The 23,178-nt window shown below is 39.4% G+C and overlaps 1 protein-coding gene and 1 long non-coding RNA gene across 2 annotated transcripts in view; one reads left to right on the top strand and one right to left on the bottom strand.

The window, feature by feature from the left end:
- LOC116664050 overlaps positions 1-8,110 on the bottom strand; it is a 17,156-nt gene extending 9,046 nt beyond the window's left edge. The window contains exon 1 of the long non-coding RNA XR_004320346.1: positions 8,101-8,110. This is a non-coding gene — a long non-coding RNA (uncharacterized LOC116664050). The remainder of the gene's footprint in view (positions 1-8,100) is intronic.
- Positions 1-23,178, top strand: part of LOC106728633 (putative POM121-like protein 1) — a 265,938-nt gene that overhangs the window by 91,002 nt on the left and 151,758 nt on the right. The window contains exons 5-10 of the mRNA XM_032480882.1: positions 78-317; positions 712-796; positions 896-1,045; positions 1,607-1,754; positions 19,329-19,389; positions 20,446-20,563. The gene's annotated coding sequence lies outside the window, so the exon portion shown is untranslated. The remainder of the gene's footprint in view (positions 1-77; positions 318-711; positions 797-895; positions 1,046-1,606; positions 1,755-19,328; positions 19,390-20,445; positions 20,564-23,178) is intronic.

Raw genomic sequence — 23,178 nt, 5'->3', positions numbered from 1 at the left:
CTTTTCACATAAATGAGGGGGGCGGGCATAAACTCTTTCACCTGGTGTGACATTGTCATCTTCCTTTTATCTCACAGTGTTGGAAGATTTGATAAACCTTGAAGGTGGATGAAGAAACAAAACACGAGAGTCACCTGGAAACCAGCACCTGGGAACGTCGTCAGCTACCGTGTTGTGTATCACCCCCGTGGGGGCAGGAGACATCTGGTGGCCAAAGTGCCACCCACAGTCACCTCCACTGGGTTAAAGCGGCTTCAGCCCCAGACCACACACATCACAGTTCTCCCAGATTACAAGACAGGAGAGGGGAAGCTTAGGTAAGGATCAGGCACGACAGGTACAAAATGATAATTTTGGGGGAAAGTGTGTAATGTTTTAAAGGGCGATTTTAATACATCTGCTTCCTTTGTAAATGTCTGAAACTGATTCTGTAATGAATTACATTATAATGGTTAGATAGGATGCCTAAATAGCACATGATTTTTACCTATCTAGTTCCTGCTAAAATGATTCTACCTATTAGTGTCCTCATTCTAATCTAATCTTCTGAATTGGGAATACCCTTTATACTTCCACTTGGGCAGCGCTCTGTCGTGATAGCTTACGCTTTCTGACTTAACCATTTTTATAAATACATATTTTGAACTGTTTTGTTTGTAATGATTCCTGTGTATATCCCTTAGATATTTTGAATTCACCTTACTATTACAGGGGCACTTAAATGCTTATGGAGACGAGACGAGCTTGTTGCAGGCTGTGGCGAATTTACCTCACAAAGGAGGCAGGACCCTCACAGGTGAGTAAAAGTGTCTGGCGCGCTTGGAGCTCTTGCTTGTGGTCAGAGCTTGTGGCTGAATAACTATGTGACGGCCTTCTCTTTTAAAAATCCCACTAGACATGGCTTTGAACTGCATTCGCCAACAGAGCTTCAAGACCCAAGCTGGCATGAGGCCTCGAGCTTGAAAAATTGGTGTTCTCATCACTGATGATGTTGAGGCCCCGTCAGAGCAACTCAAGGATGAAGGCGTGGAGCTGTTTGCTGTTGGTGAGCACTGAAGAGACTGGCTGTGCCCCCGGGCGTACAAGTGTGCTGAGGATAGTTTTGAAGTTAATACCGTTTTCTGAAGCATAGACAAACAAGCAGACACATTTTCCCTATTACATAATGTATCAAAATGCTGTGCCAGGACGTTAATTCATTTCCTTCTTTTCTCCTTGTAATGATCCGAAACTCTGGCTTCCTGGAAGAGAGTAATGGGCCAAGAGGACAAATAGGCTTCAGGAAAATTTCGGTTTGACTTTCCACAGCGCTGTGACTGTTTTTGATATCCGTTATTTTTAATTTACAGAAAAAACACCGAAGAGACACTTTTTGGTGGGGAATTGGTGCTAGAAGCATTTAGGAGAATCTAAACAAAATAGGCTTTGGTTAATATTATTTTTTGTGTCTATTTTATAACTAGAGATATGTAGTCATCTTACTATTGAGGAACATCATATCTAGTTGATATTGAATACATAGGGGTAGCCCCTGAAATAGTAGCTTTATTCCATTGATTTTTTTCTGAGACTTGTTTTTTAATTTGTATGCATCCATTTTTCCAAGGTATTAAAAATGCTGACGAAGCTAAGTTAAAAGATGACTGCAGCAGATTCCGATGATCCCCACGCATGCAAGCTGGCAGATTTTGCGTCCCTCTCCAGGATCCTGGATGACCTCACCCTCAACTTGTGTAACAGCATCAGGAGTCCAGGTAAGGTTAGCCCAGGGTTTGTCACCCTCACCATGTTTGATATTTTGGTCCAGGTAATTCTTTTTTGGATGGAGGGAGTGGATTCTTTTGTGCACTGCGAGATGTTTAGCAGCATCCCTGGAGTCTGCCCACTGGATACCAGTAGCATCCCCTGAGTTGTGAAATCTGCTTGCCTACTTACCCTTGACCCGCCTTGAAGACCTTTATGGACTGTTCTTGTACTGTCTCTCATCACCAGGATGAGCAGGCTGGTGATTAGCTGTCATGCCCCTGCAGGTTTAATGTAACTGACTGTGATAGTGCACTTGTTTTAGCTTCTTTAAATCTTTGTTCTTACTGAACATGCTCAGATATTCTTTTTTAAATAATAGATTATTGTTCATTCCTTGTTTTGAACATTTGTTGCACAATGTTGGGATGGTAAGATTCTGGTCAAAGTTTGTGAAGATCATGCTGAAATTCTAGGGAGCAATTTTTTTTTTTTTTTTTTTGCCACAGATTGGTTCCCTAGGATAATGATAGACAATATGTTGGAGAAATATTCTCATATAAATATTTTAAAAAACAACTTAACTCAGATAATCTGGGGCTGACACTTAAATCGTTGATTGATTTTTTTTTTTTATTTTAGTGTCACCCAGTAAAATTGAGATTAACTCTAGTTTCCATCTGAATTTACTTGAATGTTAATTGTGAGATGGATGCAAATGTGGATTGGGGAAATGTTAAATGTGAATGGAAATGTTGATTGGAGAAATTGTTCTCTACAACTAAGGAGTCAGGCTTTACCTTAGGTGTGTGAAGCAGCTACCAGAGCTCAAATTCATGCTGTGAGAATTTAATTCAATTTAATTTAACTGCCACCAATTTCATTTCAGTTATTTCAAGTGTTTTGTTTGTGTATAGTTTAAGAATCTCATTTAAGAATTTTTTTCAGGCTTTTGTGTATTTTTTTATTGAATAATTAATAGATATTTTGGGGGAAGTGTGGATCAGATTTAAACATTGTACTTATTGGTTGTAAAAAAAATTTTCCAACTCTTGGTTTTTGTTAAATAATTAGAACAGTGATTGGAGATTACAGGTGCCTATTTTCTGTTATATTGGGTTTCTAGCCCTTTAAGCAGAGTATAAACATGTGTTCAGTTTATGTTTTTTCTTTCCATATCTTCATAAAAAGTCCCATTGATTTTAAAAGAATAGCTTCCCAGCACACCTGTAAGTCCAGTGTGGTGATTCCCTGCCCCCTCCACCGCCACTTTGTGCTTTAGTGCAACCTTTATTATATAACCACAAAAACTGGGAAGAGAACTGTGCACTGCAGATACTAGACCTGCACTCTAAGTGAAGTCTTTGATAATAAGAGCTCCCTAACCCTCTTAATTGGTTTATTTATTTATGGAAGGTGGTGCTTCCTCTAAAATATATATATGCATCTTTTCTTATATTGCATACACTTGCTGTTGTTTTGAAATAATAGTTGTATGGTGTTTACATTTATGGCTTGATCATTTCTTTTGAAAATCCTGTTGTTTAACGATGGATTCGCTTACTCAGGTTGTTGGCAAGAGCGTGGAATTGCATCAGATCTTGCTATATTAAATAGATGGGAATATTAGATGCCAGAATTTTTCTTGAGTGATTCATGGCTCTTGTGTTCATTCTCTGTATCATCAGCTTCCTAGGGAGAGTTCTTTTTGAAACAATATCAACTCCTGGTAATTTTTATGCAGTTAATTTGTATCTGGTCGTTTAAAGGCCAGAGTGGCCCATTTGACTCTGACTAGTCGTCTGCTTTGACTTCAGTGGTTTTAATCCTTGTCCCCACTACCCTTTCCTCTCATTTGGAGTTCGGGGCACAGTTCCAGCATTTAGCAGAAGACTGCAGAACAGATAAAGCATGCTAGCTTCATTAGGTGGTTTTCACCAAAGTGGATGTGAACAGGTCTGAGTTTGTGATAGAATGAATGATTACAAGTGTGTCTAGTGCTTTACAGTTTTTGAGACTATGTAGTTTCACATACATTCTTTCTATATTTTATTTTCATTTGATGTTGAAAACTGATCTCAAAAATCCATTTCGAAGTAGAATAGAATGCTTGAGCCAGTGAGGGGACCAGTCTTAATGGGTCAGAATTTGCCTCTGTGTAGGAAGTCAGCAGGAGAAGACGCCTTCTCTTTTCTGGCTCTGTAGGCATCTGGATCTGTTAATACACAGATGACAAATTTTGACCAGCTTTGAAATGACATTCTTTAGCAGAGGAAACATATCGTTAGCTCTGCAAATTAGCCTTGTAGTGTTCAGGGAATTCAGTAGGTGCCTGGCCCCAGATGGTAAACTGCTATTGTAATTTTTATTTCATATAATAGAGTTTAGGCATTTTTTTTAAGATGAAAAAATGGTTTGGGCAACTTCATTAATTGATACGACTGTTACATCACTTTTTAAAGAATAATTCATGTTTTTAAAAGGTGATATATATTTACAGTTAAGTCATAGTATCAGAAGATTTAAAATAGAACAGCAGTCTGCTTCTCCGCCACCGCCAGTCCTCCTGTCCACAGACAACCGCTTTCAGCTCGATTTAGTTTTCTCTCTCATATTTACCTACATGCATCTAAGTAATATACTGTTATTTCTTAATTTATCCATTTTAGGTATCATCTCTTGACATCTTGCTATGGTAAATGAGGACATTAGTGTTTGCGTTACCCTCCCCTCTGCCCTACTCTCCATTTCTCTGTATAATTAGATTACAATTTTTGATTAAAATGGTGATTGCTCTTTTTCTTGTCTGGCATCTTATTTTTCCTTGAGTTAATAACTGCCTTTTAAAAAAATTGCTTACTTTGCCTTTTATACATTTTCTCCCAAATACAACCTATAAATCTGTGAAATGTCTATGAGTATTATTTTCCAAGTACTTTAAACACATAATCTGTTAGTTTTTTTTTTTTTTTTTTTTTTTCCGAACACCTCCTTCCCGGAGCTCTCTCACTCCCATCTGAGCTGAGTCTTCTCTGGGCCGGTTGGGCAGTTTTTATCCTGTGATTCCCTTGCTGTCCTCTTGTATTGGATCTCCCATTTCCTGGATCCCAGGTGTGTACTTTCCTTGGTTTATTAGACCATTTTGCTAGAGTACATCATTTAGCTCCCTTCTCAGGGGAGGCAGATTTTTGACCCCATGCAAGTCTGACACTTTGATTTTACCTTTAATACTTGATTGCTGGACTGACTGTAGACTATTAGTTTGAAAGATTTTCTTTTAGAATTTTGAGAGCAGTGTTCCTTTGTTTTTAGGCTTCCAGTGCTTCTGTTGAGAAGCCTGATGCCCTCCTGATTACCGTTCCTTCATGTGGGTCCTTTTACTTTTTTTTCCTGGAAACTTTCAGGCTCTTCCCTCCAGCCTCGGTGCTCTGGAACTTCAGAATGACGTGTCTTCACGTGGTTAGTTTTCCTCTTGTTGCCATGGGTGCTCAGGGGACTTTTCAGCCTGCACATTGGAGAGTACACTCGTCCTCCCATGCTTATATCTCCTCATTGCTGCCATTCTCTTTGTGCAACTCCTGTTAATTGAATGTTGAGCGCCCTGGGTGGAACCTGTAATTTTCTTATCTTTTTATTTCTTTGCCTTTTCGTTCGAGTTCCTGAGCTACTTACTTTTTTTTTCCCCTTCCACTCTTTCTATTGAATTTTGACAATAATATTCTTAATTTAAGGGCTTTTTCTCATTTTCTGACCATTGCTTTTTCATCCTTTCTGTTCCTGTTGCTTTGCTATATCTTTTCTTATTACTTCTGGGTTTTAGAGTTTGTTTTGAAGCTTTTCTGTGCTCCCTGCATTGTTTCTGTTTCCTCTGGGTTCCTCTGTTTCTTTTCAAAATGATTCTCTCAGATGAGATGTTTTCTTCGAGGGTCTTGTTTCATCTTTGTCTATCTTTTCATAGAAGAGTGAGGCACTGAAAAGCTCTGTAAGTTTGTCTGTAAGAGTGAGGCTTGTCTGCAGTGGGCTTCACTGTGAGGTTGGGGAGCAGGCTGCCTTCTTCAATGGAGGAAGACATCTTTGTGGAGTTTTTTTGGGTTTTTTTTGCAGCATTTTGTTTTTCAGTTTTCCATCTGGTGGCTGTACACTTGGCCACTGATGTTCTGACATCAGGACGTAGGAAGTTCTGTGAATCAGTCGTTCATCACAGCCCTTGGACCCCCTTGTGTTCAGTCCCATCCGTACCTTTGCTGTCTGCTGTGCTCAGTGTCCCTGAGCCCAGAGCCCCCTCCTGTCTACACTTTCCTCTGCCAGCACTTAGGTTGTAGCTTCCTTCACGCTGCTTAGGTTGTTACTGCTCCTCTGACTTCTTCCTGACTCTCAAAAATGTGTTGAAATCTTTTATCTGCTTTGCTGGCCTCACATGTTCTCTTTATCTTTGGGAGTTAATATCAACTTAATTTCTTTATTGTCCGGTTTAGTGGGAAATTAGGATGGAGAAGAGAGGGAAGCAAGAAGTTGGTCTGCCATACTTAATTTGGTGTCTATTTTTAAATGAAATATTTTTAATCTGGTTTTTAGGGCAAAGTGCTGAGAAATGGATCTGATTAGTTACCCTCCAGAGAGTTAAATCACTCAAACTGAAATTTTGCAGTACCATATTTGAGTAAAAGTTCAAACTCAGATTTACCTTCCCCAATGAACAGAGCAAAGTATTGTTGCTATTACCAGAGTCAGCAGAGAGAGCAGATAAGCCCAAGGGTTTGACTCTGCTTGGGAAGCCAGATCACAAGCCAGATGCTGGGTATGTAAAACAAACATAGTTGTAAAGCCACTTGGACTACTGCAGTCAATATGTTGTACTATTTTTACTGGATTAGTTCATCATCCATCAATAAAGGGAAGTTAATGTCAGGTTTATAGTACTCTTTGGCTCTGCACGATGGTAATTTAACCTTTTCTCTTGTGTTTTATAATGAAAAGAAAAACATGTTCTTAATTGGAAGTAAAGAATAAAATTTCTTTAACCTCAAAAAACCTTTTTATTTTGATACAATTTGGTACTTAAAGAAACATTAAGAACAGTACAGAGAACTCCCATCCAGTTGTCAACATTTTCCCACACTTATGTTACGTGTGCATCTTCTTTTTATCCACCCTCTTCCTGCCCCCCCAGCCCCTGCCCCCCTCCCCACTGCCTAGTAATTTGCAGACCTAATGCACCTTCATCCATAAATAGTTTAGGTACCCCGCCCCCCGCCAAGAACAAAGACTTTCTCTTCAGTAAGTACAGGATATTGGTCAAAACAAGGACATTTAATAACTAGTACAATAGTATTATCTAATGCACATTCCATACTCAGAGTTCTCCAATTGTTCCAGTAATGTCCTTTATAGCTATTTCCCCTTTTTTGTCCCCCCCCCCCACCTCCCACAGATCTAATCCAGGATCATGCTTTTCATTTAGTTGAGATCAATCTTTAGTCTCCTTTAATCTGGAATAGTTCCTTATCCTTTCTTTGTCTTTCACATCTTATTTTTGAAGAATACAGGCCAATTATTTCATAGAATGTACTTCAATTCGAGTTTTCCTGATGTTTCCTTATGATTAGGTTGAAGTTATGCATAGTTTTGGTGGGAGTACTGCAGAAGTAATGTGTCTTCTCAGGGCATCATGTCAAGAGGCATGTGAGGTTGTTTGTCTCATTCCGGTGATGTTAACTTCTATTATTTTATTAAGGTAGTATTTGCAAGGTTATTCCACTGTAAATTTACTCTTTTCCCCTTTATTATTAATAAGTAACTTGTAGGAGATGCTTTATAATTTTATGGATGTCTTGTTCCTCGTCAGACTTGCACCCAGTAATTTAGCATCCATTGATGATTCTTAACTGAATTAGTTATTACTAGGATGATTGCAAGATGTAGATTTTCTATCTCTTATTTCTCCTAAATATATATAGGGAAGAGCTTTCCTTTCTCTCCCATTTATTTATTCATTTATTTTATTAACACGGACTCATAGATTTTTATTTTATTCTGTGATACTCTGTTACTTATTTTGAGGCTCAAATTGTTTTAGATTTGCCTAGTGGGAGCCCCTTTAAGCCATAATTTTGAGATGCCCCCATTGTTCTTGGAGGCCGTTCTTCCTGGCACAGCCAGACGCCCCAGGCGTGGCCTGCCCTAGTCCTGAAATCAGTCATTTCTCCAAGTAGCCCTCCTTCCTTCTAGTGGGGAGTAAGATTTATAAAGTAAGATTTCTCAGCAAATAGGAGCTAAGAAACATAAATAAACAGACATGTCTGTATCTCTTTGTGTGTGTGTGTGTGTGTGTGTGAGACCATGAGTTCATACTGATACCTGAACTCCAGTTCAGCCCTACAGGTCTAGTCTTGCTCTTTCTGTCCCCATCAGTGAGAATCTGGTTCCCATTATCCTCAGCGTTCGTACTTGTTCGCTCAGTTCCATAAGCAGAGAAATCAGGTCCGAGCTGCTAACCCATACCTTATAACTAGAGATCAATATTTGTTTATAGTTCTTTTTGTCTGTATACTGACAGTGTATAAAGTATTACGTTCAAAAGTTATTTGGGTTAGTTTCCTTCCCTCTTTTAATACACTTATTTACTTGACATGCAGTTAGCTTCATTTGTTTGTGTTTGATTTCCATTTTAGATTTTTCTCCCACCTCATCCTTGCTGATTTTACTTTATGTGTATAAAACATGAGTATGGTCCTCAGAGTTAAAACGATAAACTATTATACCAAAAAGTGTCACCACCTGATCCTTCCTCTCATTGCTACCCATCCCTGTAGACAATCAATTACTTTGATCTACCCTTCCTGTGTTTCTTTTTATTAAAAAAAAAAGTACATGAGTATTTTCTTATTTTTTCTCACAAAAGGTAGCAAACTAAGTATATTCTTTTGAAATTTTTTTCTTTCATTTAATAGTATATTCTGTTTATCACTCCATGTTTGTAGTAATTTTCCTTATTATTTTTAACAGCTTCATAGTACTCCATTTGTGATGTCACAGTGAATTCAAACATTCTCCTATGTTTGGGCATTTAGGTTGTTCCCAGGATTTTACAGTTGCAGACAATGCTGCAGCTAATAGCCTCACACAGACATATATTTGTATTATTAGGTATCATCAGGGAAGAAGAAAAGTTTAACTTTTTAATTGAGCAGTAATAAGTTAGTGATTTTATAATAATACTTCAAACTATTTGTCTGCCAGCTCCTATCTTCCCACCTACTGTGATCTTACAAATGTATTTAAGGCTGTGGACGTGGAATAATTTATTGTACTTTGATTTCTGTCTGGGAAACCTTGAAATTCGAGAGCTGGAAGTGGCCTCGGAAGCGTTGTTAGTCTAGATCCCGGTTCATTTTAAGCAACTGGCTATTCCTTTTACATGCTGATCAGTGCTTTTTACCACCGAGTACTCAGACCCAGCTGTTTCTAGTGCTTTTCTCTTTTAATTTAATTCGTGTTGGGTTCCTTCCTGTCCTGCTGTTAACTGGCTGCTCCCTGGGGTTATAGAATGGCAGTTGGATAAGACAGTTACACATAGGGTAGAAACAAGGGTTTGGGCGTCCATTTTCTCTGGTAGGTCTGAGCACATTAGTGAGTAGCATAAACGCAGGGGCGCATCTTGGATTCCTAGATAATGCTGCTGGCTCTCCAGCAAAAGACTCCCAGTCTTTTGTCCCAGCAAATGGGCATTGAGGTGGTGGTGGGGGACCTCCTCCTGCGTTGCCGGATAACCAGGCCAACACAGCTTCCCTTCAGAAGGGCCATGAAAGGATTATTGTATATGTTGAGATAATGATCCCCTCAACCTAGGGTTGCCTGGAGCCTCCAAGCAGGTCACTTCTGGCCCCGAGATGACACCGCAATTTATGCACGTGCTCTATTCAGATGTTACCATTTTTCATGCATGTCCTGACATGGAAAAGGTTAGGAAAGTAGGCTAGAGCAATCTCAAATTAACCTCTAAGAGCCAAGGACAGTGCCTCTTAGAGAAGAATTGACTTATTTAGAGTAGAAGGTTAAACCTAAATCTGTAAAAATAAGCTGATCACCATATCTTAAATCTGGTGTGATTTGAGATCATTTCTGTTTACTTCTTTGCTAAAACAAAAGTTACAAATTGAAAGAAAAATTTTTTTTAATGACTTGGCCTGAAACCCTGCTATATGGATGTTGGAACACCCAAGGTATATTTTGATTTTTTAGATTGGTGCGCCATGATTTAATCTCTGTTCTGAATACCTCTCTGGTGTATTTCAGTATAGTTTTGACACCTAAGTTGCTTCTCTACTTACATGTTTTATCTGAGTAGTATCTCATTAAGTTGTCTAAACCTCCTTGTGCATCTCTCAAAATGTGCTTCTGAAGTATTTATTTTACTTAAAATATATAAAATTTAATGATTCTGACATTAAGGTAATTATTATAGTTGTTACCAATTTTGAAATAAGCTTATTAAAATAGACTATTTTATCTCATTCATTTGATGTTTTAAATATAATTTAATTTAAGGTCAGATAAAAGAGGAGTTTCTGAGGGATTTTTGCTGACTTTGGCGTAGATATTTGGAATGTTTCTCTGAAAAGGAATCGTCAGCTGCAGGTCCTTTTAATGAGTGGAAACTCAGGGGAAAAGTTCTGAGAATTAGTAGTCATGGTATATGTGGACATATGTTAACTGCTTTGTATAGAATCACAGTCACCAGAGTTAACCCCTGGCAGCCGTTTTACTCCTCTTTATGTTTAGGGAAGGGAACTGAGCGGCACTGGGTGCTTTCTGTTCGCTAGGCCTCTTGTCGTGTACTCAATACCGCTTGTCTCATGAGTCCCTTACCGTAGCCGTGCGAGGCAGAGGTGGTGTCTGTCCTCTGTTGACAGATGAGGAAGCAGGCTCTGGAACCACCTCCTTAAGGCCGTAGAGTAAGAGACTGGCGCAGCCAGCAGGTGAGCCTCAGACTGTTGGTTCTGGAGCCCGTGCTTGCTTCATTATGCCACATGATCTCTGACGTGTTCCTTTTGAGTCCGCAGAGTAACAGTTACATCCCTAGTAGGGTAACCAAGTCAGTTTGGTACATTTTTGTATTAAAGAAGGAAGGAGTTCTTTTGGCAGGGTTAGGGGCCAAGGGCAGGGATCAAGTCCTCGGTGTACTTCAACCAAAATGGCGTGGAGCATAGTTCTGGTCACCGTGCCCATCTCCTGCTTCCTCCTTCGGGGCTAGCTATGCACCATTTTTCTGAGAACCTTAAAAGTGTAAGTACTTCCTCAGAAATCCTGGGAGTCTGTTTAGGATGTGGGCTCTGAGCCGGCTACAGAGGCCTGGGATCAGACATTGCTGATAGGGTGTGATGGGGGTCAAGCCAGGCTGGCTGAGGACCACGTCAGGGCTCGTAGTAAAGAGAGAACTGGAAACAGAGATGGAGTAGGGTGTTCTCAACTCAGAATTATCTACAGTCAGTTTTTCAAATCTAACCTTCAATAAATGTGAGGCTTCCCGGAGTGCTTCTTAAAGAGCATAAACCAGAGAGGCAAAAGGAATGAAGGACAAGGCTCTGGAGCTTTAAATGAAGAGAAAAGGAATTCCTGCAAGTGCCAATGACACTTTTAAAAGAATCTTTATCAAGAATTTGGGAATAGTGTCTTTGAGATTTTTGAAGGTTGTTTTTACAATGTAGGGCAACATTAGGAGTGTGGTTTTGCTCAAGAAAGAATTGGGTTGTCATATGGTATTAAAATCTGGGTTTAAAATATTGGTGGGATAAAGAAAGAACCGTTTCAAAGGATGGTGGCAGCTTAGTGATGATGCGCTGCCATGCTTTACTCTCGTTACCTCTGTTGCAGAGAGGATAGTCTAGTCTTCAGTTTTGATTCCTGTGGGGTAGAACCTCTTGAAGGCTCTCATCCTCACTTCTACTAAACAGCAGCGTCAGTCATTCCAGCGAGTTGTTCGGCAGAGGTGAACGGTGGAAGCTCTATCGCTGATGCTCCTCCTTCTCCAGGTGTCCTGTTATCTCTTGCTGCGTAACAAACTGTCCTACATCTTAGTGACTTACAGCAACCATTTTATTTTGCTTATGATCTTAGGATGGGTCAGGAGTTCAGGAGGAACTTGGCTGGTGTGGTATCGGCCGGAGAACCTGAGGCTGGAGCATCCACTTCCAGGATGGCTTCTCAAGTCACATGTCTTGTGCCCCTGTGTCCTGGTCTCCATTTCTGCCCCTCTCCCTTTCCCACCTACCCCTCCCCTCCCCAGCCTCTGTGGTATCATATTTTGCAAGGTCTCTCTGTGTCATTTGGTTTCTCATAGGATGTTGGTCTCAGGGTGATTAGGCATCTCACATGGTGGCTGGCTTTCCCAAGAGCAAGCATTGCAAGCAGTAGAAAGAGGAAGCCATCATTTTCTGAAAACCTAGACCTGCAAACTGACACGCAGTCCCTTCAGCCATACTCAGTTGGTCAGGGCACTGACAGAGCCTGCCCAGGTTGCTTGGAAGAGAACGCAGATGAGCCTCTGATGGGAGGCATGTCAAGGACTTTGAGATCATCTTTAATCTGTAGTAGGGCCTTTAAACAGAGAGGGGAGAATGGCTATGAGAAATCCTGAACTGTGACTTTACCAGAAAACAATTTACTCATCTAATGATTCAGGAGAGATTAACATTGGTCACCTTGAATAAGAATGGGACCGAGGCAAGAGAAAACTGCCAGAGGAGGAAGGTGGAGAAGATTGCCTTTCCTACAAGATAAGCTTTATTTCACCACTGCCTTCCTGCCTTGGCCCCGGACGCTGGGCTCTGTGATCTTTGTGAGTCCCAGCCGGCTGCTTCTGACCTCTGTGGGTGTGGGGCTCATGCTCAGTCTCCCAGCCCTGCCTTGGCTCCCTTCCTGGGCCCTGGGCACCTCCTGTTGCTCTGTATGGGAGCTCTCCTGTTCCCTGATCCAGGGAACCCAGCACCCACTCCCAGAACGAGCAGCCTTGGGTTTGGGTGATTGAGCGACAGGCAGTGGTTCTGGCTGCCCTCAGGCTGCTGTGGCACCTCTGGCATTGCTCAGTGTAGCTGGCTTCCCTGGACTACGTTATGGCCGAGTCCCTGCTCTCTCTATGTGACGTTACCACTCTTTCCCCCTGTGATTTCAGAAGATTCAAGTTGAAGACAGCAGAGACTTCAGGACTTTCAGCATAGAATAGGCTTGTGAACATACAATTCAAAGAGCATCCATGGTATAAAGATTATATACCTTTTTCCAAACATTTAAAAATATGTCAGTTGGAGGGTAAGCTGGGTTACTCCTGGAATATGTTTCTACTTACATATGTACTGGAATATTTATAGAATTTTTATGCTAATTCTGCCCTGTCCTCCAGTTTCAAGAGGAATAACCGTTTTACTACTGATGCTTTTATGGAGAGAGAGAAAGAGAAAGAATTTTGAATAACTGCTGCAAACATTTTTTCATTGATCATGTTTTTACAAACCTGTAGAGCTGTAATCTTGGATTTTGGTGGATCTTACCACATATTTAATAATTTAGAATAAGTTTATTTCATTAGGACAACATTTTAATACCAGTATCTTTAAATTTAAGACATTTAAAACAACTTTTTACTATAGAAGAAGTAATGCTTTTTGAAAAAATTCAAACAGTATAGTTGAAAGTAGGTCCGTGTGGCTCTAATCCCCCGTCCCATTCTTTTTTACGTGACTGTTAGCAGTTACTATACACCCTCCTAGACTTTAAACATTTTATATACAGGTATATAATATATACACAGAAGCACATAGTGTGGAATCTTTTTAAAGCAAAATGACAACTTTCTGGACTTACTGCTTTGCTGCAGTCTATACCTTCAGACACCAAGTTTGAGTCCCAGTTCCGTCACTTACTAATTTATTAGCAAGGCATATAACCCCTGTGCCTCAGCTTCCTTACCTATAAAACAGACCAAATAATAGTACGCACTTCCTTGGGTTGTAGAGAGTTAAATGAAGTAATAGTTACAACGGTGTGTAGTGGCGGTTGGCACATAGTATGTAAGAGATAAATACTAACCTTTAAAAAAAAACTCATGTTACGGATGTTTTCTTAAGAGTTGCTGATCTTTTCGAGTGTTGCACTTTAAAACATCCTCTGAGTTGCGGGTGGGGTAGTGTTCTGAGCTTTACTGCTGTGACAGCATGTCTGTACTGGTTTTGTACAGCGATTCCACACGCTTCCCACCCTCGCTGTTGCAGTGAGTTGCTGTTACTGATGGGCAATGAGATGGGGATGTGTTTGCCTTTAGATTATACTGCATTAGCAATTAATCTTTTTGCTAAGCCTTTAAAGAAAATTAGGAGGAGAGTGGAGTTGGAGGAATTATATCTGTAGGGGAATGATGTGATTATTTAATCTACTTTTTGCTTTATCTTCTTTGAATAATTATATAATTAGAGGGGACCTGCTAATTACTTAGTCCTCATTTTATGGTGAAGAAATTGACCCAGAATAGTAGTGAAGTTCTCTGTTGTATCGCTAGTAATGGTGGGCCCAGGACTGGCATCCTGGTCATCAGATCCTCCCTTTCTACATCTTTAAGAAGCTCAGGAGCCTCTCTACCAGTTGAAGCAGCTGTTGAATAATGGATGCATTATAAGTGGCTTGCCTGTCAGTGCTGTGTGCTTGAACTGTTTTTGTGTAGAGACAGTGACTAAGTTGTGTCATAAGCACTAGTGCATGATGTTTTATAAGAAAAAAATTTAGAATTTCAGGAGAATTGTTGATGGGCTTTGACTATCACATGTATTCTGTATTATTTGGTTCTGTGTAGTGAATACTAAGGATATTGAAGACCAGTGGTTATGTGGGGGGAACGTCACACTCAGTGAGGGTGCCACTTCGTCTTGTGAACACCACTCAAAAACGTTCGTGCGTAAATAGGCCGCTTTAAGCACGGAGCTCCCTGGTTTTCTGCCCTTCTCTATCTCTTGATGAAGGAGCAGACTGCTGTTCTCTGGAATGTAGATCACTTGGTTGCCTTCCCTCTGCCTCTGTGCCCTGTCAGTTCTCACCCCCAGGTTTCCGGGAGAGTTAAAGCTTTGGGCGGGGGCGGGGGGCTTTAGGAAAAGGACATGAGTGTGAGCGTGTTTTGGAGGCTGGGCTCCTGCACCTCTCTCCCCGCTTCTCCTTTGTGGGGAATGGCCCTAGCTCAGGAGAGGATCAGACTCTCCACTCCCTCCCAAGGGGCGCTGCCGCCCACTTGCAGGGCTTGTGACGAGGAGGGGAGGAGAGCAGGGCTGGGGAGGCTCCTGAGGCTGAGGCTGCAGCAGGAGGAGGGGAGAGGAGGGAGCTCGACAGTACCGGCCTCCCAGGCTGCGAGGAGGCCCGGGGGCTGAGAAGGGAGACACCCAGCTGGGGTTGGAAGAATCTAAGCATATGGGAGAGATGGCTGGAGGAGAGTAACTTTGAGGACATTGTATAATCTGAGCAAAAGAAGACAAGACTGTTTATGAGATCCAGAACCCTGCCTTGGCCACATGTAACTTGGGAGAAATACACTGCCTGGCTTCCTGGCCTTGACGTCACCTTGAAGTGTAATTAGGCATAATAAAAAGAGCCTTTATATAAGTTTTCAGACTTACCTTTTTGAACTTCTACAAGGTTCCATCCTTATTATCCTCTTTCTCTCATGTACCAGCATTTAAGATTAAGACAATAAAAAGCTTCAGTTTAATATTTTTATGTTTTGCTGAATAGATAGTATATTTATAACTTAAAAACATTTTATTGCCTATGGTTTTATTATATGCACACACATGCACACACAATATAATATATCAGTTATATTATGATTCTTGTAGTGTTTTATAGAAGAGCCTGGAAAATTCTAAGGCAGTTTCCATAGGAAATGTGTTCATTCTACAGATAAATTTGAAACTTGTCTGCTATAAGTTGAGACTACCTTTCATAATAAGATATTTCCTCTGGCTCCAAGTCTGGCAACACAGCCTCCCTGACCACCTCTGGGCTCCGGTCTGAGGACAAGGCTGATTATTACTGCGCCTCATATAGAAGCGGTGGCCCTTTTGCGCAGTGGTCCAAGTTCATGGGGAGGTGAGACCAAAACCTGCCCTGAGCTCACTCAGCTCTTCTCTCCAAAGTCAGGCTTTCATATTTTTCTTATTAGTTTGTTCTGAAGTAATTAGAAAATTAAATAAAAATTTAAAGATTTCATGAAGGAAAAAAAAAAAGGTATTTCCCGCTAAGGTAATTAAAATAAATGATTTTAAGATTATTTGTAGTATTCTTTTATTCATGCTATGCTCTGTTCTATTCTTAGCTTTTTGAGATTTTAAAGTAAAAAAATAAATTTAAAAATTGAGGGTTTAAAGCCAGTATTTTTTGTTCTATTCTTAGCTACAACTCTGGATAAGGTGTGTATATACAGAGTGAATATTCTCCAAAGCAGTGTAATAAATGGCTTCAGAATGCCCCATAATACCCATTGCTATAGCTTCCTGGCCTTCAAATGTTTCTGGTGGGAAAGTATTAAGCTCTCAGAGAGTACTGTCATTTAAATAGCCAAAATCAGCTGTCCTAACACACATCGTCTTAATTTTCTTACTGTAAATATTTATGATAGAAGAAAATGGGTTTCTTAACTCAGAAAGTGAGGTCTTTTTTGAGATTTGGTAAAAGGCGCACTTATTTCCAATGTTTTAGAAAGTCAGTACTATTTTATTTCCTTTTATTCTTTTTCCTCATCCGTGTCTTAAGTGCCTATTTATTTATTTGAAATGCAATTCACATAGTATAAAATTAACCATTTTAAGGTGAACGGTTTGATTCAATGCATTTAATACATCTACACCTACCACCTCTATCTTGTTCCCAGATATTTTCATCACCCCAAAATAAATCCCATACCTAGTAAGCAGTTACTCCCCATTCCTTCCTCCCCTCAGCCTTAGGGTACCTTTTTTAAAATTTGAAATTGAGAAATTAAAAAATTAATACAACTTTGTGTTATAATTGATATAAGACTAGGTTTAGTCTGTTCTAATGGTTGTAAAATCAGATCACAAAACTGTGTATGCTTCATGTATATTTACAACCATAAGGGGGAGAAAGGAATACTTGGTAGGAAACACCAAAGTAACAGTGATTTTGCTCTAGATTTTCTTTTCTTCATTTAAAGGAGGGGGAAAAAATCTTCCTATAATTACACAACAAAACAAAAATAAAAACAGATATTTAAAAGCTTGGGCCTAAACTTACTATTATTATAACATAATTATTTCAGGATAATATTAAACTTCTTTTGGATTGAGTACAATTTTTTTTTTTAGTATTTTTTGAAAGAAAAATATTTGCTGGAGGAACAGAACTACATAATATTTGTAGTTTTTCAACCCTCCAGATTATCTCAGATCATGAATTGTTGTTTCAAGTAAGCTGCGTTCTAATTTATTTTTCATTTAAAAATGAATTTCATGGGACTTTGTTTTCAAACTATAAAAACATCATATTCTTGTTGATAGAAATAAAATACCACAGGGGTGTACAAATAAAAAGCTACCAGTCTCCCTTCACAATAGTCTTCTTTTGTATCTGCTTAAAATAATTGTAGCAGTTTGGCAGTCTGGTTAGCCTTTGTCATGTGGCTTACACACACATACAATAAAATCGGACCTAATTGAGTGAAAATCTCAAAATGCCTTTAGGGTGGCCCCATCTCTCTCTCTCTCTCTCTCTCTTTTTTTAATTGAGTTACTGGAGATTGAACCCAGGACCTCAGGTATGCTTGGCATGCACTGTACCACTGAGCAGTCCTCCCCACCTCCCAACCCTGACTCTGGGGTGGGGGGGGGGGGCAGGCGGCCTCCACTCCCCCTTGCTATCAGTTAATGTAAATGTGTGAATGCACCTGGGAAAGGCAAGGCCCCAGGCTAACTGCAGGGGGAATCTTACCACTGAAAGCTTTCTTATTGAAAAATAGTTAGTGCCCTGTTGTGGCCAGACGGGCAGTGCATCACTGCACTCTCCTAGTCTTCCTTGCCCTCTCCTCCCTCTTAGCATAGAATGAATGTATGTCAAAAATTTATTCGTCTCCTTAATGAGGGAACCAGCAGGATGGTAAAGCTGATTCCAAGAGCATTTGAGAAATTAAGTGTATGCAGGCACTGAAGAACGAATGTTGAAATAAATTGCTAGACTAAATAAATTGCTAGACTAGATACAAAATTGGTTAACGTCCTGCAGGTAGTAAAACCATAACCTTTGGAGTCTGCTGGACAGAAATTATCTCTACCAAATAAAATATATAAGTTTACCTGTAACGTTATGGAATTTGGGTCCTAATCAGTAGTAAACAGCAGGCCAAACAATGGTATTTTAACTAAATAATCTTTGGGATGTTTATTGTACAGTGTGTTTCATCACACACTGAAAGTGCTTGCAGTTCTTGATTCACTTTATTTCCAGGTTTGGCTAATTTTTCTTAATAATGAGATGTATGATTAAGCAAGACCAATATAGTGTAGATCAGATCTTGGAAGAGCTTGGTATCTTAAACTAAGAAATTTAAACCTCCATTCAACAACTGTTTATTGAGCACATACTGTGTGCCCGGCGGTGGATTTGTCATAGTCCCGAGTGTGTAATTGTGCTTTGGTGCCCCTCCCGTGCCCGTAGGAGGCCCACTGGTGGTTCTCAAGTGTTAGTATTGGACTAACAACCTGGGAAGTTGTTTTTCTCAAAATAGACATGTCCTTTGTCCTTCTGTCCCAACCTCAATGTAGATGTCCCTGCTTGAGTAGAGCATGTGTGTTTAGAAAAAGCTTTACAGGTGATTTTTATATCCCTTTCCTTTAAAAAAATGTTGTGTTTATTGGGCTTTCGTTAAAAGGAATCGAATGAGTAAACAGCAAGCGAAATTGCAATCAATATTTTTAAAAGTTTCCATACCCCTTCTTGGCTGCCCCATCTCTATAATAAAACTAAAATAATGTCCTGATTATACCCTCAGCAAGAACTACATGCCGTTGTCGTATTAGAATTACATTTAATCCAACTCAGACATTAATTTGGGAAGAACTGGGCTTAGTCTTCTGATTGTATCCTTAAGTTATGCCTCTCGCTGAAGAAACTTAAAGAGTTGTCATTTATTTGTGGACGTATATGATCTGCATGGCAAAGACGCGATTGAAAAATTAGACTTTAAAATGTTTTTAATGAGGAAAAAAGACTGTCATTAACTTATTGGAGACTGTGGTAAAAGGCAATAAGTAATAGAGGAGAAAAGTGTGTATGTGTTTAACTTGTGGTGAAACTATTTAAGTCAACAATTAAAATGAGCAGCTGTTGTGGACATGAGCTTAAATTCTCTTTGGTTTAACTTTAATTCGGCAGCCACTTTGTGTAAATGCACTCACACAGCAGGGATTTGTGATTTCACCACGCCTCAGCAGCCGTGGAATTTATAACTTAACCACAGGATGTGATATTACAGATTAGGGGAGAAACTGGGAAATAACATGATACAATTGGTATATTGTGTATTTTCTTTTTATTAGTGTGCCGGTCCAACAAAAGCCCCTGGGTCTGTCTGACTTGTTCAAGTGTCCACTGTGGAAGGTGGGTGACATACTTATTCTTGCTTTGCTACCCAGCTTGCTTTTTTCAATTTACCTTAAGCTTTGTGTCAAAGTTTTATTGATTTGGGTTTATTTAGCACCACTGCTTAATCATAGTGTGTACGTAATTCTCCGTAGGGCTTCCCTCTCCTAACAGAATCCCTGTTCGGTGATGGAACTGAGGAAAATCTGGAGAACCCTTTTTTGTTGGTACTCAGAAGAATTAATTTGATGAATAAGACAATCTACTAGTAATATGTGACAGTCTGCTAGTAATAAAAGATGAAATAAGGAACTCTGATGTCTTATGGTTGTTTTAAATCCCTTTCATTAGGGTAAATTTAAGCACACTCTGAAGTAGAGAGTATAATTAATTGAACCCTGTATTTTTACCGCCCAGCTTCAACACTTATCAACAGGTGGCCAATTTTGTTTCACCTATTACCTATGCCAGCCTTACCTTTACTGACTTTTGAATCAGATCCCAGATAACACATTATTTTTCTAAAAATAAAACAAAACACTAGAATATTTACAGATCGTTCTCCCTTGAGAACGATCTCCCTGTTGGGGTTATTAATGCTGTCTCAAATGTACCACATGTTTCATTCCATTAAGACTTAACACCCCCAACCCCAGTTCCAGCCTGAGCATTTCCTCCTAGGTCTTTGCTCCAAAATGATGTTACTTAAATATTAAGTACGTTAGTAACTCTTCTAACACAAACTCAAATAAACATCCACCTTTGTGTGCCTTGTAGTAGCGCATTTACTTCAGTCTCTCTTTTAGCTTGGAAAACCCACTTTGAATTTACTTTAGAAGTTAATAGCCCGGCAGCAGGGAGATGGGAAATCATACCAAGTGGCACAGGCTGAAATCTGTACTGCATTTATTTGGACTGTTTCCCCACTGTTATTTATAAACCTTCATTGCATGAAGAGAGCATCTTATTTTCAGTCCTGGAATTGAGTATTTTTTTCATGTACACTTAAGAGTACCTTTGGAGAATGTTAACTGTGTATCTTAATTGTGGTTGTTGTGGTTTTGAAATCTCTAGGATTTGGGGAACCTGAGAATACTTTGTACAGATAACATTTTTTTAAAAAAAGAAGAAAAGTAGAAGCACTTAAATACTGCACTTTGAAGAGACAGATTCCTCTCCTAGATTTTGAGAGGTGAGAGTTATAATGTAATAAAATTTATGTAATTCTATTCTCCAGTTGTCTCATAGTGCTCTACAGCCTAAATCTTGAAGGTCATATGTCAACAAAAAGACCTGACAAACTCTAAAAAATTGGAGAGATTTAATGTCCTTAACAGCAGACAACAAGCAGTTCTCTAAGCAGGTTTGGAGAAATAATCAAGCTGTGAAAATTCTACCTAATAAAACTGAAAAAGAAGAAAAAGAAATTGAAAACTTTCTAGACTCTGTAGGCAGTATGCTTCCAATTGTAAGCAATCATAAATTTAGAAATTTGACATAGGTTCAGAAATACGTGATTAAGTAGATTACACAGATGAGAAGAGCCTGCATTTAGACCTTCATTTTACATAGCTGATTGGCTAATGTTCTTTTATCATGTAATCCTGGGTATTGACTGCCAAGGATTCTGGGTTTTTTTTTTTAGTGATTTAGCCCACTTGTCTATAGGGAAGTCTTAAATTTATTTTTTCCACTAGGAAACATAGTTTATCCATAGCATATTTGAGTTATATATCCTATTAGTCTTCATGACACCATCCCATTTAAGCTATTTTTCCAATTTTTGCTGTTGTTAAAAAATCTGTGATGTGTATATTGACATTTTTCCTTTTTAGACCAAATTGTCTAGTTAAAATCTAAAACTGGATGAGAGAAATGTTTATTTTTAAGTTGGCCAGTTTATACATGTCGGTTAACTTCCGACTGATGTTTTGAGTATTAGCCAAAACATTGTTACTCTTATGTCAGCAGTAAAGCAGCCCTGCTGTGTCACTGATGTTGACATGTGAGCATTTAGTACATTTGGAGACTACAGTATGTGTGTAAATGAACTATATGTAATGTAACCAGTTTCCAAAGATTTGAACGTGGTAATGCCTTTATTATCATTCCCTATAGCCTTTTCTTGGATTCTGAAGGTACTCCTCATTATAAATATTTCTTTGTTTTTCATGGCGCAGTATAAATACATACAAGCCTAGGAAATGAAGCTGTAAATACATACAAGCATAGGAAATTAAGCTGATTAGGTATTGAACCTATAGGCTCCCCTGGAGTTTATCTTTTAATTAAATATGGGGTGTTTCCTGACCTGTGCAATGTGTTATCTCAAAGTATGGACTTAATATGATGGCTTTCCAAGCAATTACGTTGTTGGATTCTGTATAAATAAGTAGCTAAGCAGGAGGCGGGGTATATAGCTCAGTGGTAGAGCGTGTGCCTAGCAAGCATGAGGTCCTGGGTTCAATCTCCAGTACCTCCATTAACAAAAAAACCCCAAAAACCTAATTACCTCCCCCTCTACCACCACAAAAAAAAAAAAGTATTTAAGCAGATAAAGGAAAATACGAATAAAAATATTGCTAACATTCATTCATTCATGCATGCATTCTGAGCCATGGATTATTTAATCACCTAACAACCAACAATATAAGTATTGTTACCTGCATTTTACAGATGAGAAACAGAAGCACAGAGAGGTTACTCACCTGGGCTCCCCTGGCCCGCATGTGACAAAGCCTACTTTTGAACCCAGGCAAGTCTAGTTTTTGAGTTTATTACTCTTAATCATTTTTTAAAATTCATTTTAGTCCACTTTTATAAACTTAAGACCCTTGTACCCACAAGTGTTGGTTTATGTTTATTACAATGAAAAAATGTGGGAAAAGCCATGACCAAAGTCAGAGTTGAGTGGAGGTTGGTAGTGCCTCTCATGCTTCCAGCTTTCCTGGGGACAGAGGCTGGGCTTGCGGTTGGTCCTCCTCGCTTTCCCCAGCTTTCCCCAAGGTAAGTGTTGCTCCTTGCACAGTTAAGGCGCCTTGTGACAAAAATGTCACCTTAACTCTGAGCAGAGTTATTTTGGTGCTGTTAAATCAGCATTCGTTTTGGCTGTTGTGAGTTTTCCATTAGGCTTTGCCTTCTACAAATTAGCTGCTTTCTAGGAACTGGGGAGTTGTAGTTTTTGTTTTGTAAGGGTCTTCAAGTAGTGGTCGGTTACGGCTTTGTACATATTTAGGTGAAGATTAGGTGAATTTGTGTTCACAGCGTATGCATGTGAACCCTCAATTCAGTTTCATTTTGCTTTTTGTGATAAAACAATTTATTCAATCTGAATTGGAAAGTGTTAATTTTTATGACTGTAGTCAACCTTTGATTATCTTAGTCCATGTAGAGAAAGAACAGTTTATATAAGGTTAACATGAGTTGTGTTTTGTTTGGATTTTTTCTAAACAAACCTATTCCATATGAGTGGAGTGATTGTGCAGGCATTCAAATAAAAGATTTGCAGCCGTACTGATGAGAAGGAGATGGGAGGTTGTCCTGTTTCACTGTCTGATTCTCATATTTTGTATTAAGCAGGGTGTGTGACCCTGTGGGCAGTGACTGAGTAATTTAATTTACGGAACTTGTCATTGATAATAGCCTGAGGTTGGGGTTAGCCATCTGAGAAACACTTTAAAAAAGGAAAAAAGCTGTAGCAGAAGGATCTAGCAAAGGAGTTGACAAGCGGTAATATCACTGGTGTTGAAACTGGTTTGCGTAGATGACACCTTCCTTGCCTGGCCCCAGGCTTGTGTGTAACTAAGA

This window comes from Camelus ferus, chromosome 6 (assembly GCF_009834535.1).
Source record: "Camelus ferus isolate YT-003-E chromosome 6, BCGSAC_Cfer_1.0, whole genome shotgun sequence".
Taxonomy (NCBI): domain Eukaryota; kingdom Metazoa; phylum Chordata; class Mammalia; order Artiodactyla; family Camelidae; genus Camelus; species Camelus ferus.
This window is presented reverse-complemented; position numbering and strand designations above follow the sequence as displayed.